Here is a 15971-nt window from a genome sequence, read left to right as displayed (position 1 = left end):
CTGCCCTTAAAAAATGAAACAAAAACATTTCATTTTAATTTTTTTTAAATGCATGGAAAAACTGCTTTATATAAAAGCAGTCCCAGACATGGTGGTCTGCTGAGCCCAGTGGGCCACCATCCCTGGGAGGGCTAGCATTTCCAATGGGCTCGCAAATTGCGAGAGGCTCATTAATGTTAATGAGCCTCGCAATCTGCGACCCCATTGGGAAACCCATACAGTGCTAAACACACTTTGCTACTCCCAATGGGTCACCAATTGCGAGGCGCTAAATGAAATGGTCGTACATCTGACCCCAAAATCCTTAGTACTTTGAGTATTTGTTTTGTGTGCACATGTGTGGTTTTTTTCGAATTACTGTTTTAATATTTGAAATGTAACTCATACAAATTGCTTGGGGGTCCCCGACTTCCAGTGGTGACTCAATGGGGGTCCTCAGAAGTCAAAAGTTTGGGAACCACTGCCTTAGGGCATTCAGGTCCATTCGAACTCCCGGGCCTAATTCTGCTAACCATGCCTGATGAACGCCAGCTCTTACAGGATGAGGTGGCGGAAACGGATAGTTGATGACAAGGATGGGGGGCGGCTCCTGATGTTCCAGCCCCGGGTGGTAGTGGACCCCCGCTGCAGGCAGTGGTGTTGCCAGTTCAAGATGGAGGCAGGCCTGGTTGGAGGCCCAACGAAATAGAGGCCCTTGCCTCCCCCTTTCCTTTAAGGCCACTAGCAGACAAAGTTGCTTTACAACAGACTTCAACCTTTGGTGTTGCAGCCAGGTGGCTATCTCCCGCTGGGATTGTAGGTAGGCTCCAGCAGCAGTAGTAGCTATATGATCATGAAAGAAAAAAAACATGAACTGTGATGCTACTGCACGCAAACACTTGTTTATACTGTCTATATCGGCACAATAGCAGAACATTGGTCATCATCAGTGGCCATTGTGATCTTTGATGTGAATAGTGAATAGTTTTTCCCACACATGCATCACATAATGGAATAGCACTGACAGCAACAAATGAAATCAGACCATCAACATTATCAAAAAGTGATTTTATTTTAGAGGATTTCATAGGGTGAAACTGAATAAACACTGTAGGTGTTAATAAATAAATGAGCTGCCTCTAATGAGTAATGTGTAGATATGCTGCACAATTACTTGACTATATGTACAACATTAATGGAGCCATTCTGGTGGGTCTGCTACTCATATTTTTGGGGCTTCCGTAATGGCATTTTATTAACCTATTATCATTATTCCACTGCCTTCCTCTTCTCCAACTCCTAATATGTTTTTATACTGTTGTTATTTTTTTTATATTGTTCATTGCTTGGGATTCCCAAACAAGATCTTGGAATATTGATTACCAGTATTCTAAACATTTAGGCATCAGCATTGTTCAATGCCTCATAATTTGTTGAATTTCAACAGTACTGTATCTAATACCAACAGAACTCCTGCATGGAATTCTCCCACCGGCCCTTAACACCGGCCTAATATGCAGCTGGAAGTAGAAAACAATGTTTATTCACAAGAAACAGAGCCCACACATGGTGTAGTTGCTTCCAAAGGTCAGGGGCCTCCACCCGTTCAACCAATGGATGTTCTACAACCCTAGGAGCCATACACACAGTAGGAGTGAGTAAAAGCTATTAGATAACCATATTAAGGTCAAGAAGGAATCAGTTCCATTTACCATATAAGAGCAATAACAAGATATAACATATTCCTATGCCTCTAATTTTCTACAGAAATGAAAAGGAGGTTTGTAAGATGATATGTGTGGGAGAATGAAGGACTACCATCGTCGACTAAATTCAAAAGTGACCTCTGACCATGTGCTTTCTGTTATCATTTACATGCAATGGAAAATATCTGCCTCCCATGCAATTCTTTTGTAGTCCACACACACATTCTATCCAAACCCTTGCAGAATATACCCATCAACCTTGGACTGTGTTCACCAAGATAAAGTTGTCTTTATGGTTCAGTTTGCATGATCTCCAATGATGCCTTTTAGTGTGAAATATCCAAAAGTGTCCATTCCTTTTTGGTGGAAGCATGGATCTTGCCTAAATTGTATTTTTTGGGGAGTAAAAATATCCTGAACATCCATATTGCAACGCATCATCTATGAAAGATTGTGTAGAGAACAATGGTTTTGACTGGGAGAACCAACATCAAACCCAGATATTTGGGAGATTCGAGACACACCACTGGATCTAAAAATTGGCATAACTTTCAAACAGAACCTATTGTGTGAGTACCAGTTGTCTCATCCTAATATTCCGAGCGGTTTTAGACCCAGCACGCTGCTCCTTAGAGGTTGTGACAAGCCAGTGGGCTTTGTGGAAATCAAAGAGTGCCCAATATTTCCTCTAGAGCTATTTTGCAGGTGAGAATGGTAGATGGGAGTCCAGTCAGTTGACCAACAGAGAATAATGATTGATTCCATATTGACTTATTTAGTAAAGCCTATGAAAACATAATCATTCATCAGAAAAGGTGGAAGGAACGACAGTTTAGCATTTAGGTCTAAATAAACTGTGTGAAAATGAATGTGTCTCCAACTATCCCATACATTGTCTGGATCCTACATAGGATCTCAGTGTCATATTTAAAACCCTGGAGGATAACTTATTTGCTTGCCCAAAATGAAGTAAGAGATTGGTTTGGACAAATTAAAAAAATCCCTTTGCAAAAAAAAACTATTAGATTTCCTTGCCTGTAGGAATATGAGGTCACCCAAATATCATGGCGCAGCTGCACTATCCCCCAAAGTTCTTAAATTACTTGAACTTGAGGTTCAATAGGCCATAAGGCTTACAAACATATAGTCACAGCTATAAAAGTGAAACCCCTTAATTTCATTGCCGTTTATTTTCAAAATAATTTTTAAAATAGATTAGCCAGAGTTAGCCTGCCGTAGTTTGCTCCTTCTGTTTATATTAATTCTGAAGGCGCTGAGTCTGTACTGGATCTGTTTTAGTATAACATGTATTAATTTAACTAAATGATGAAAGGAGATCATTTGGTACCTTTTTTGTAAGTGCGGCCCAGATGCACCATTTACCATTAGAAATCCAAAAGCAAGTGCAACATCGTTTAATGTTTTAGTTCTTTACGGTTGAATATCTTTCAAGGGATCCGGTAAATATACATTGCATAATGTAGGATCTGCTCATAGTTCTAATTTCCTCAATTTTTTCCCCACCCTTTTTAATGGCTCAAACCTGGCCTAGGGGCATTGTAGCACTTTCCAACAGAACCAGACCATGGTACATGTTTGTTTTTTCTTTGACATAGCGGGCCTGATTCACAAAAGTAAACTGAGACCAAAAGTCTGAGTTTAGACCTAAAGTCTAACTTTACTACTTCTAAAGTTAGAATTTTGGTCTAACTTAGACCAAAAGTCTAACTTTACTACTACTAAAGTTAGACTTTTGTTTTAAGTTAGACTTTTGGTCTAAACTCATATACATATATATATAGCTCAATCAATAAAATAGACAAAGGTTAAAGCTTTATTATAATTATAAACGTGTTATTTCTTCTAACAATGAAATAAAATTAACTACACAAACATTTGAAATTCCAAAGTTATAGTTATAACTCTAAATCATACCTTCTATCCACTCAGACAATACTACAAGTTGCTCATCTCACAAAGTATAATGCAGGCACAAGTTTTCTTATTGGTGAACGATGTGTGTATGGCATTTTGATGTAGTGGAATGTTGTGTCACATGATTTCTGAGGCAAGCTAAGTAATGTCCTTGTAGATCAGTAATTACCCGAAATGGGCAGCTGTCCAAGGATTATGGCAATATCATTTTTTTAGGTGCTGATTAATTTTTAAATGTCACCAGAAAAGTTCCTTGCTTCAGAATAAATGTATCTCTAATATTTCAAATCGAAGCGCAATTCCTTTTACATATGGGGTTTTGTGCTTTTCCTCCTGCAAATCGTCAGTAGATAATATTTTTTCTTTTCATTTTTGTTTTTTCTGCTGATGCTACTACATTCCCATGTAAGATTTCATAACACTGGTCTTCATGTTGTTGAAATGACACCATTAATCCATTGATCGTAACTCTCCTCATGAAAATATGGCAGTGCTTGAGCTATGTTTCCAAGTGCCTTGAAAAATGTTGCAGAAGGTTAGTTTAGTAAGTTGTTTGTTATGTACTTTATATTTTTGGTAGGATAAAAACAAATGGTCCAGGCTTTTGATGTGATTCATTGTATAAATAAAGAGTTTTCTTTCCAAAAACCAATTCTTTATATATTCAATAATATATGTTGAATGTATAGTTTCTGTTGAAGTTTGTTAATCCTTTTTAATTTGATAGGAAGTGTTTAAAGCCAATTTTTTGGGACAAAAGATTTAAAGTGCTTGGCAGTTATATTCCCAATGTTGTCTGTTCTTGAAAAGGGTCATTTTTTTGCGATGGCCATCCAATCCTTGTTTGGAATGTGTTAGTGTGGTTTGTTTGGCAATTGCATAGTCTTACCAGTAGTATTGTTTTTCAGTAGCCATTCTCCTTATGTTTTCAAATTTTTTTTTCTCTCATCGTTGTACAATGTCTATTTTTCTTCTTCTGGTATTGTTTTGTAGGCATTGTCTTCAATGTGAGGAGATCTGTTAGATGAAATAAAGAAAGAAATATATATTTTAGTACCTATGGTTGTAATGCAATAGGCACAACAAATAATCAATGAAGCAATATCCCTGTTTTATCTTGAGATATGGTGATGGAAGTTATGAGATATTACTTCCAATTTGTGTGTAAAATCTGTGGAGAAGAGATAGAGTTGTATTGCTTTCCAACAGTCACCAGAGTGGCAATGGTCATAGCTGGTATTATGTAGTATTGGATTATGAAAATGGCCCAGTTACGATTATAACCCAATACTATTTATCTTACCTTCTTCATTTTATGTGTTATCTACATGGCTATTTGTTTTCATTGTCATGTGATGAGGAATATGTAATTAGTAGTAATTGGCTGTGTTTGTAACCCACTTTATGTTAACAGCCAATCATATACTGCTTTATTTCTTCATTATATTTCCTAGGTATTTGTTTATTGGTTTTCATTTTCGTGAGACCAAAATTGGATGTTTCACATGCCTTTGTAATACTTCTGCAACATCATATCTGCAGACCAGTTTATTGTGTGGCTGAATTTTGGAATTTGGTAGTATTGTGCTATATGTTTAGCCCAAAGTAATAGTAAGCCAATCATTGTCCTCATTTAAACAATTGCGAATCAATCAATCAATCAATCAATCAGGGGATTGTGAAGCGCGCTACTCACCCATGAGGGTCTCAAGGCGCTGGGGGGTGCAGCTCCGAGTCAACCAAAAGCCAGGTCTGGATGCTCTTCCTGAATGTGTTCAGAGTAGGGACGCATCTGATGTTGATAGGGAGCTTGTTCCAGGCCGTGGCCGTGACGTATGAGTAGGCTCTTCTACCTGCTCTGGTTCTGCAAATGCGCAACGTTTCCTGCTAGGGTCAGGTCGGTGGAGCGGAGGGTTCTTTTGGGTATGTGGAAGGAGACTCTTTCTTTGAGGTATTTGGGTCCGGTGTTGTGGAGAGATTTGTAGGCGTGGGTTACTCTCTTCTCAACGGGGAGCCAGTGGAGGTTTTGCATGTGTTGGGTGAAGTGCTCATGCTGTGGGATGCAAAGGACGAGTCTGGCCGTGGTGTTCTGGATGGTCTGTGTAGCAGGAATTTGTTTATTCCAGTGTAGAGGGCGTTTCCATAGTCCAGTCTGCTGGTTATGAGTGTGTGGGTGACGGTCTTTCTAGGTTCGGGGGAATCCACTCGAAAGTTTTGAGAAGGATGCAGAGGGTGTTGAAGCAGGTGGAGGCAACAGTGTTGATCTGGCCGGTCAGGGTGAGGGAGGTGTCGAGTATGATGCAGAGGTTCCGGGCATGGGGGGTTGCCGAAGGCGGTGGGCCACCAGGTGTTGTCCCAAGGTGAATGGGTGGGTCCAAGGACGAGGACTTCTGTCTTCTACGAGTTGAGCTTCAGACAGCTGCTGTTGCATGAATGTTAAGTACTTTCCTACTGACCAGTAAGGTAACACTCCCTATATTTGTTTTTCTGGCTGATTATTCCTTGGGCAAATGTATTTATTAAAACTCTGCCAGAAAGAAATTGGAAACAAGAAGAAACATTTCAGTATATTGTTTGCGTTTTAACATATCATGTGGGGTAAAGGCACCTGCTGCATAGATCTTTATGTACCCAGTACATATCTAGAAATAATAATAATGGTAAGGTAGCTCTGGAGGTTAAAGCACTTGCTGAAGAGACAGGTGTTTTGTCTAGTCCCAATTTTGAATCAAAGTAGCATAGAGGGTTAATGTGTCTCCTGCAAACCACATTATGTTGCACACAGGTGACTCTGGCTGATTATTCCTTATTGCTGTATTTCAGTACAGGAGCAATATCGTTGGTATTTGAAATGCCATTTTAAGGGCCAGAGTGGTGTGGTGGTGCAAAAAAACGATGGATTTGGGCCCAGATCTTTTGACTGGGGGAGTGTGTGACATTGATCCACATTCAGTCCATCACTTGTTGTTTTTTGCAATTGCCGCCCTAAGTGCGCTGGGGATGCCCAGACGTGGGTCCCAGGCACTCCACACCACTTGGAGTCAAGCTAGCCGGGCTGAAGAGAGGTGTTACCTCGAAACCGGTCCGGTCCTCGGATGCTTGATTCCGGTCTGGGAAAGATATGGCTGTTGTAGTTCGGACTGGACTGTTCCCATGGGGCAACAGGGTCAGAGCTGATTTGCATAAAGCCATTATCTGACCCAGGGTGGTGTGGAGTGCAAAAAAACGATGGATTTGGGCCCAGATCTTTTGACTGGGGGAGTGTGTGACATTGATCCACATTCAGTCCATCACTTGTTGTTTTTTGCAATTGCCGCCCTAAGTGCGCTGGGGATGCCCAGACGTGGGTCCCAGGCACTCCACACCACTTGGAGTCAAGCTAGCCGGGCTGAAGAGAGGTGTTACCTCGAAACCGGTCCGGTCCTCGGATGCTTGATTCCGGTCTGGGAAAGATATGGCTGTTGTAGTTCGGACTGGACTGTTCCCATGGGGCAACAGGGTCAGAGCTGATTTGCATAAAGCCATTATCTGACCCAGGGTGGTGTGGAGTGCAAAAAAACGATGGATTTGGGCCCAGATCTTTTGACTGGGGGAGTGTGTGACATTGATCCACATTCAGTCCATCACTTGTTGTTTTTTGCAATTGCCGCCCTAAGTGCGCTGGGGATGCCCAGACGTGGGTCCCAGGCACTCCACACCACTTGGAGTCAAGCTAGCCGGGCTGAAGAGAGGTGTTACCTCGAAACCGGTCCGGTCCTCGGATGCTTGATTCCGGTCTGGGAAAGATATGGCTGTTGTAGTTCGGACTGGACTGTTCCCATGGGGCAACAGGGTCAGAGCTGATTTGCATAAAGCCATTATCTGACCCAGGGTGGTGTGGAGTGCAAAAAAACGATGGATTTGGGCCCAGATCTTTTGACTGGGGGAGTGTGTGACATTGATCCACATTCAGTCCATCACTTGTTGTTTTTTGCAATTGCCGCCCTAAGTGCGCTGGGGATGCCCAGACGTGGGTCCCAGGCACTCCACACCACTTGGAGTCAAGCTAGCCGGGCTGAAGAGAGGTGTTACCTCGAAACCGGTCCGGTCCTCGGATGCTTGATTCCGGTCTGGGAAAGATATGGCTGTTGTAGTTCGGACTGGACTGTTCCCATGGGGCAACAGGGTCAGAGCTGATTTGCATAAAGCCATTATCTGACCCAGGGTGGTGTGGAGTGCAAAAAAACGATGGATTTGGGCCCAGATCTTTTGACTGGGGGAGTGTGTGACATTGATCCACATTCAGTCCATCACTTGTTGTTTTTTGCAATTGCCGCCCTAAGTGCGCTGGGGATGCCCAGACGTGGGTCCCAGGCACTCCACACCACTTGGAGTCAAGCTAGCCGGGCTGAAGAGAGGTGTTACCTCGAAACCGGTCCGGTCCTCGGATGCTTGATTCCGGTCTGGGAAAGATATGGCTGTTGTAGTTCGGACTGGACTGTTCCCATGGGGCAACAGGGTCAGAGCTGATTTGCATAAAGCCATTATCTGACCCAGGGTGGTGTGGAGTGCAAAAAAACGATGGATTTGGGCCCAGATCTTTTGACTGGGGGAGTGTGTGACATTGATCCACATTCAGTCCATCACTTGTTGTTTTTTGCAATTGCCGCCCTAAGTGCGCTGGGGATGCCCAGACGTGGGTCCCAGGCACTCCACACCACTTGGAGTCAAGCTAGCCGGGCTGAAGAGAGGTGTTACATCGAAACCGGTCCGGTCCTCGGATGCTTGATTCCGGTCTGGGAAAGATATGGCTGTTGTAGTTCGGACTGGACTGTTCCCATGGGGCAACAGGGTCAGAGCTGATTTGCATAAAGCCATTATCTGACCCAGGGTGGTGTGGAGTGCAAAAAAACGATGGATTTGGGCCCAGATCTTTTGACTGGGGGAGTGTGTGACATTGATCCACATTCAGTCCATCACTTGTTGTTTTTTTTAAGGGCCAGAGGGCATGCAATGAAAGGAGATTTTGAAATTAATTTTGGTTTGAAAGGAGTAGACTGAATTGGGGAAAGAGGTTTCACTACCTTCCTCTTTTAGTGCATGTGACCATCCACAATTTATGATTATCTACTGGAAATTATATAGGCCACATTACAAGAGTGAGACTAGAAATAGAGATGAAGGAGATATTTTGAAACCTATTCTTTCTGTTTCCCAACACACATGTTGTCTTCTCCAACACTTGTCACAGACAAAGTTGGAAGTGGTTTATTTTATATGCTGCTGAGTTAGAAAAAACTCATAGACATGTTAACAAAACAAGACAGTCTCAGCATTCCTTCGTGATCATGAAATTTCTTCTATTTTACAGTTGAATATGATATATTTAACAGCAACACTATATTGACTAGATGGTGTCCATTTTCCCACCTATGGTAACCATATTTTACTATCAAAACTAAACATTTTGCTATCCAACACATTTAACCCCTGCGCTGCCAGGCCTCCTCCCCCATGCCTTTTTTAGGCTATTTAGGATAGTTCACACTTACACCCTCATAACATTTTGTCCACATAAGGAATCCACGCCAAATGTGGGTCCTGTTTTCCAATGTTCTAAGGATTGTAAAGGTACCCAAGGGTTTTTGATTCCCTATAGGGGACTGAGAAATTAGCCAAAATACAGCAAAAGTTTCGCTTTTTGGGGAAAACTGCAGAAGAAAGCGTCTGTTTTCCCCCCCTGCAAATGGTATCAACAAAGGGTTTGTGGTGTTAAAGTCACCATCTTCACACCTTTCAGGAATAGGCAGACTTTTGTCAGAAAACTAAAATGTTCTATACAGTTTTGTCATTTTACTGGGACATAGCTTATTTTTCCTATTTTCTGTGCGTTCAACCTTCTTCCAGTTAGTGGCAGAAATGGGTGTGAATGTTTCACACCAAAAACAGATAAAAACATATTAAAACAGATAAAAATGACAACAGTGGCAGTGGAGTTTGATTTAGATATTAAACTAATGGGAAATGTGTTTGTGATCTCTTCGACTGTTCCTAATACAGGAGCAGATTGGTGCTCTTGGCCTTAGGCCACCGCCTCGCAACAATGACACTCAACCAGGGCGAGAATGAATTGCAGAAGATTATTTCAGAAATCTATACCTCTATACATAGTCACACTCACAAATCAGAACTCAAGTCTAGGTTGAGGTTAAGGGAACACTAGGGGATAAAGTTCTGGATGTTAAGAAACAAAAGAGCAAGCAGAAAGTCCAGATTGGATACTCATTTCGGTGAACCATCTGGAAGGGGTAATTATTCGAAACACTACAAAACATTGAAGCATCTTGATCAGTATCAGAATACCTATGGCTGTCCTTCACATTATTTGCAGGAATATTGTGATGCCAGAGACCAGGGCCGGACTTGCCATAATGAGCATCAGGTGTCTTCCCCTTGAGGCTGGAAGGGTGGGGGTGCGGTTTTGCAGCGGCAGTGGCCGGTTTTGTTACTGGGGGCCAGTTTTGCAGCGGTGCTGCAATATTTTCCCCCGGTAACAAAAACAGCAAGCAAGCATTTCCAATCTCCCAGGGTCAGGTAGTGTTTCCCCAGGTGTTGGTCCGAGAAAATTGCAAGGGCTGCTTTGGTTTCCCAGTCTGGCCCTGCCAGAGACTCAAAGAACCATTTTGAAGAAGAAACAAGTGGTCATATAGGGGACAAACATGGTGGTTAGCAAGCTGAGGAAGGGTAACACTGGCAAGGGTACATCAAGCAAAGTGGTAAAATAGAGGGGCAAAGTTCAGATTTAAAGGCTCACTTCAATAAAAGAGGCAGGAGTGAGCACTGAAAAGAAACAGCAAGTCCTGGAATAAGAGAGTCCTTCTGTGGAACAGGAAATGTGCAATGGCCAGTTAAGATAATGCAGCCAAAATCACAACAGTGCACCAGACCCTCAAGGAGCAATCTGTTCAGTTCTCCAAGTGATTTTTCTAGTATAATTATCGAAGGCCTATGACATTATCCTAAATGAGGACGATTGGCCTCCACCCACAGTTATGAAACCATCTTGAGGAGAAGAAGAAATATTTAAAGCATTCTCTCCTATCGCACTAAGGAACTCAGGGAAAACTGTGCATGAGAATGGACTCTAAAACGAGACTTGTGTTATATAAGAACCAAAAAGGTGAGATAAGGACTCCGCTCTTTATGGGATTGATCTTTGAATTGAAGAGCCATATATGAGATATCTTATCAATATTACAACATCAAAGAGTCACAGTACCTTGTCACTCAATGATAAATATCAGGATACATCAGATAATTCATACTGTCTAGTACTCAACTACAGAAATTAAACCTCTCAATCAAATCACATACACAGGCGGTTGAAATTTGATAAGTAAACAATGCAGAACTATCTTAGATGTAGCACTCATATTCTTTATTTAAAATATAGTACCTGAATCATAATATTTGGTAGACTTCACATATGGTGTTATTGAATTTGCATGTATGCAATTATCCAAGTGTGTACGAATATGCCTTCACTGCTCATGCAAGAATAAATGAAAATCCTTCAAGAAGATCGTGACAAACTTTTATACACTGGTGGTGATATATAATTCAGTGACAATGACAAATGAACATTCAGAATGAGTGGATAGAATATCAACTCTAGACAACTTCAAATACAGAATAGAAAATTGCAGATTGCTTTTATTAGTGTGCTGGAAAGGTATATGAGGATATTACAAAATGAGCTTTCAAGACTAAATATCCCAGCTTACATATTTTGTACTTTGGAAATCCTAATAGCTTCCCTTCAGGGCAGTCGACATTTGCCACCGTGTTCTGAACAGAGCGATAACTAAAATAGAACACACAGTTTATGCATCATCAACTGTAAAGTACTTTATATTGAGTCAATTGATGAGACGTTGTGAGTACATTAAAGGGTTTTATTTTCTTTAATTAAAGATAGAGATTTCTTTGAGTCTTAATTAATTAGTCAAATATCAATCAGGTTACAGAATTGATAATAGAAAAATATAATTAGTTCAGATAATAGGAAAAATACAGCTCATTCCATTGTAGTTTAGTTCCTGTTTCCCTAATAGGTTCTGCGCATTGGAATAATATACACTATAGTTTTGGCATAGGACTGAGGTCAGTATGCCCCTATCGACTAAATTAAACTTAATTACTTTGTGTGCCAGCTAACTCAGAGGCCACTAGAAACTCCTTGTAAACAAGAAGTGAGTAGTTTCCGGCACCGCATAAACATGACATCTTTCTTTCCCTTTAGAAACGGAACACTCTCAGAATCGTGGAAACAATAGATAACAGTTTCACTCAGCTAATCGTGCATGCTTAGTTTCTGCAGAGTTACACAGAGAGAGTAGACGGGCGCTTCAATAAGAATGATTTATTGAACAGTCTTATTTCTCGTGTAAGAGATATGTGCTGTTACAATCATAAGACAGTATGCAAGAATATTATGTACAGCGTAGGCCGTAGAAAGAAATAATACTGCAATATCTTTGTCTTTTAGCTATGACACAAATTCATATACATATACATAAATAACACAGGCTAAAATGTGAGTACTCATACAATGCGTTCTCTAACTAGTTCTACCCCAGTGTACCTAACCTTAGTGTAATACAAGGTAAGAAGTAGGTGCTGTATTCTATTGTATGGTAAGCTATAGTTTGTATGCTAAGTTTGTATGCCAAGAGTCCCTCTAGGGTCTAGTCAGCTCCATACCTTGAGGTTGGAATCTCTTTCCAGGTCTCAAACTCTAACACCCCGCGAAGGGAGTCAGAACACTGGAAGCTGGATTCTCTGCGAGCAGGGATGACAGCGTCTTATCAGTGCGTCAGGCCGGGACACGAATCCCTCTAAGTCGTGGTCTCTTCCGAACTTCCCGTGGCCAGCTGTATCGGGCTGTGCAGTCGAGCCGTGGTTTGCCATGGTAACGGAAGGTATAGTTATTCCTGGAAGGGATTTAGGAATGTTTGCATTGACGTGAAGTCGGGCAGAGGAAGACATTAGGAATGAGCCTTTAGGGTATAGCGGTTCATGCATAATAAATGAGCTCTTGGAAAAATCCTTAATCCTGGGCTAGGGAAACTCCAATGGCTTAAGGGTCTGGTTTCTAAGAACTTGTTGTGACGTTGGGGTGGACGGATGGAGGTGGCCATGCCTGTATTTGGATAGCATGGCTAATGCCTAAATAAGGACTGGGATCTTATGCCTATATAAGGGCAATGAGAATTGTGCCTATATAAGGAAATGATTCAGGAAAACCTATATAAGGACATCTAAATCGAAACACAACACCCACTCCACTAACAAATGAACGATAGTACTAAATGCTAATATTAAAATGCTAAACATATAAAATTGAGTACCACATGTTGCTAAGAACATTCGTAAAAGCATACTAAAATAAGTTTAAAAAACTTTTTCTAAACATGTAATGCACAGCTAATGTACATTTTAAAGCAGTTTTTTCATTCTAAGCATATATCGGAAATAAATGCAATATGAATTAATAGAAACATGTACATATGACTAAATGGTTGACAAGTTTTCAAAACCCAAAGCCATTACATAACATGTTACTTAAATGAAATTGTTGTAAATAGGGTGACAATGTGTCGCTGGAAGTGTTCAAAGAAGTCTGTTCTCTATGAATAGTTGTACTGTAAGCAGATTACTTTGCCATAAAAAGAAAAATTCAAATTTGGAGGAAAAAAAAATAATTTTTGGGAAAAGTTCCAAGGTTTGTCTTTGTTTTGAAAAAATAAAGGCCAAATTCATAGCTGTCCCGGTACACTGTGAGCTGAATCAAAGTCAGTGTATGGGTCTGCTGAAAACATGAAATCCTCTATTCCTGTAGACAAAAGTTTGTCTATCGATGTCGGTGACAGTTGGAATACCTCGTTTAGATGATTAACTGCACATGGATGTGAAGCATCGCCAGTAGCAATGTTCGTATCCAATGTTACCTGTGTGGCTGTTGATCCATCTCGTACCTCAGCAGTAGAATGTAGCGTCTGTGAGATCTCAACGAATGCCGTCATCAGGATTGGTAGCCTCTGGGGACAACACAGAGCATGGCCCGTTATCAGGTCCAGCAGAGTATCGATATCCGTTGGCATGACTGATGGGAGTGTTAGACAGATGTCTAGCACACATTCTTCACCGCAAAGCAGGCAGCATAGAACAGGTAAGATGCAATCTTTCTAGATTGGTCTGAATGACAGAAACCATGTTGTATTTAATTCTCGTAGACGAGATAAGCCCAATAGGTGTACAATGCACTCAAAACACTTCCGTTCTAGGAGAGCTTTCTTCAAGTTGCTGGGAGTGATGCCAGGGGATTGGCTTGCCATAGCGTAGTAGTAGGAATAAAAATAGGATTCCTGCAACAAGGGCTTGAATTAGTGGCAGACCACCAAACAACAAGTGCACAAAGATTTGGAATGATTCTGAGGACTGCCTGAAAAGCTGTTAACAGTCCTGAACATATGGTCTTAAATACATGTTCAATTCCGCTCGTATCAGACATGTGTAAGATACGTCCCATCATTTCTGCGAGATGTATACAGCAGTTTGTACTTATTAAAGCCTGTATCTCAGCCGGAGTCCTTGCAATTTGTAGATCATAGGTTTCTTTAGCCGAGGTCAAAGGCACGGTTTTTTGCAAAAGTATGGCTTTTATTCTGCTTAAAGTATCAAATCGTATAGAGAAGACATTCAACGAAGGTCATAAAGGCGATTCTGTGACTGTGTCTATTTGGGTAACAATACTTGCTTACAGCAAGTGACCCTGGAAGTAACGGTTACCAGATATGGGACTCCTGGCAACATGTCACAGCAACCCTGATCATTCAACAAGAGGTAACTTCCATTTGAAAGTTGGCCAAAAGTTGGATTAATCACAGCAGATGGTGAACCTTGGAGGTGGCAGGATATGTTTGCTACAGAACCACTACTAGCCCTGTGTAAACTAATATCCTGACATATGAGTGAACCACTCAGTGCATTTTCACAGTGTGTACCGCTAAGGAACACTTCACGACCCCCACTCCAACATCTGTGTGTGTAAGTAAATCCCGGGATGTCTTAATGTATTCTTTACCCAACCTTTCAAATTTGCCTGCTTGCATTTGTTTGAGGCAATACTGAAAATGGAAAGTTGTAACAGGCAGAGTTATTTTGCCATGAATGATCCATTCTGTAGCTAGTTTTTCTGCTACCGTAAATGGCAATTTTTCCAGTTTTTCAAAGCTCAGCACTGTATACTTTGCTCCCCTTTGTGCCAGTTCAATCTGTTTATCAGTAAGATTGTATTCTTTAAACAGAGACGACGTGTTGATGAAACGCCAAGGCACATAGCCTGAATGCAATGATTGCAGCATCCAGTCTAATAACATAATAGAACGTATTTGAGACTGGCCTTGTTGTAACATAGCTAAATCTTGTTCCAGTATGTTGATAGCAGAGGATACAATGCTGCCCAGTGAATGTATCCTGGATGACAGAGTTGTTAACCCATTGGCGACCACAGTGAGAGATTTCTCTAAATTAATACGATCAATTTCTCATATTCTTTCTGCGGCGTCTGCTTGTGTTACCTTCCATATTTCATTATAAGCAGCACAGATGCCGGCATATATGAAATGTTTTTGATGCGGTTTTCTTGGTCCTCGCAAGAAATCCCTAAGGTCTGCACCGTCTTTAAGTAAAGATAATTGTTGTTGCACATCCTCGAGTGTAGATGTCTGTAGCCAATCAAGGCATACTTTTCCTACACTGTATGTTGTTACTAACCCTGGATGCTGTTGTTGAACATAACGTGGGTCTGGCCTATTGATAGTAAAGCCCTGTGTTCTATTTAGGAATCTTTGTGTCTATGGGCCAGAGCAACCGTTTTTCCCAATTAGGATCTGATCTATTGTTTTGTAGTATTGTGTCTACTGTTACCGCTCCCCGTGTAGTGCTATTACTTGCAGGTGTTGGTACGGAAGGTGTGTTCATGTCTTTGATCTTGGCTAATCCAAGGAAAGACGTTTGTTGGACAGTTTCATTCAAAAACATTATTTGATTTGGGATGATACAGACTCTAAACAAAGTTTATATTCCCTGTACTTGCCAAATTTTGGAACACCAGACAGTTTTTGTGTCGATTGTGTATTTCCTAAAGTCAAACCCTTGTCTAGACAGTTGGGCGATAAAGGCTGCAGAATAAATCTGTTTTGTATTAGTTAACATACTTTTCTGTCCTGTTTTGTTTACATTCTTATAGTAAAAGTTTTCTGGATCAGATGTATTGTATCCTGAAAAGTATGGAAACTTATTTGCAAA

At 41.1% G+C, this 15971-nt stretch overlaps 1 long non-coding RNA gene across 1 annotated transcript in view; it reads right to left on the bottom strand.

Annotated features, from left to right (window-relative positions):
* Window positions 1-1076: 1076 nt before the first annotated feature.
* Window positions 1077-15971, bottom strand: part of LOC144817953 (uncharacterized) — a 100520-nt gene continuing 85625 nt past the window's right edge. Inside the window, exon 4 of the long non-coding RNA XR_013607008.1 lies at window positions 1077-4637. This is a non-coding gene — a long non-coding RNA (uncharacterized LOC144817953). The remainder of the gene's footprint in view (window positions 4638-15971) is intronic.

This window comes from Lissotriton helveticus, chromosome 2_1 (assembly GCF_964261635.1).
Source record: "Lissotriton helveticus chromosome 2_1, aLisHel1.1, whole genome shotgun sequence".
NCBI lineage: Eukaryota > Metazoa > Chordata > Amphibia > Caudata > Salamandridae > Lissotriton > Lissotriton helveticus.
Note: the sequence above shows the minus strand (reverse complement) of the source record. Positions and strands in the feature narration are given on the sequence as shown.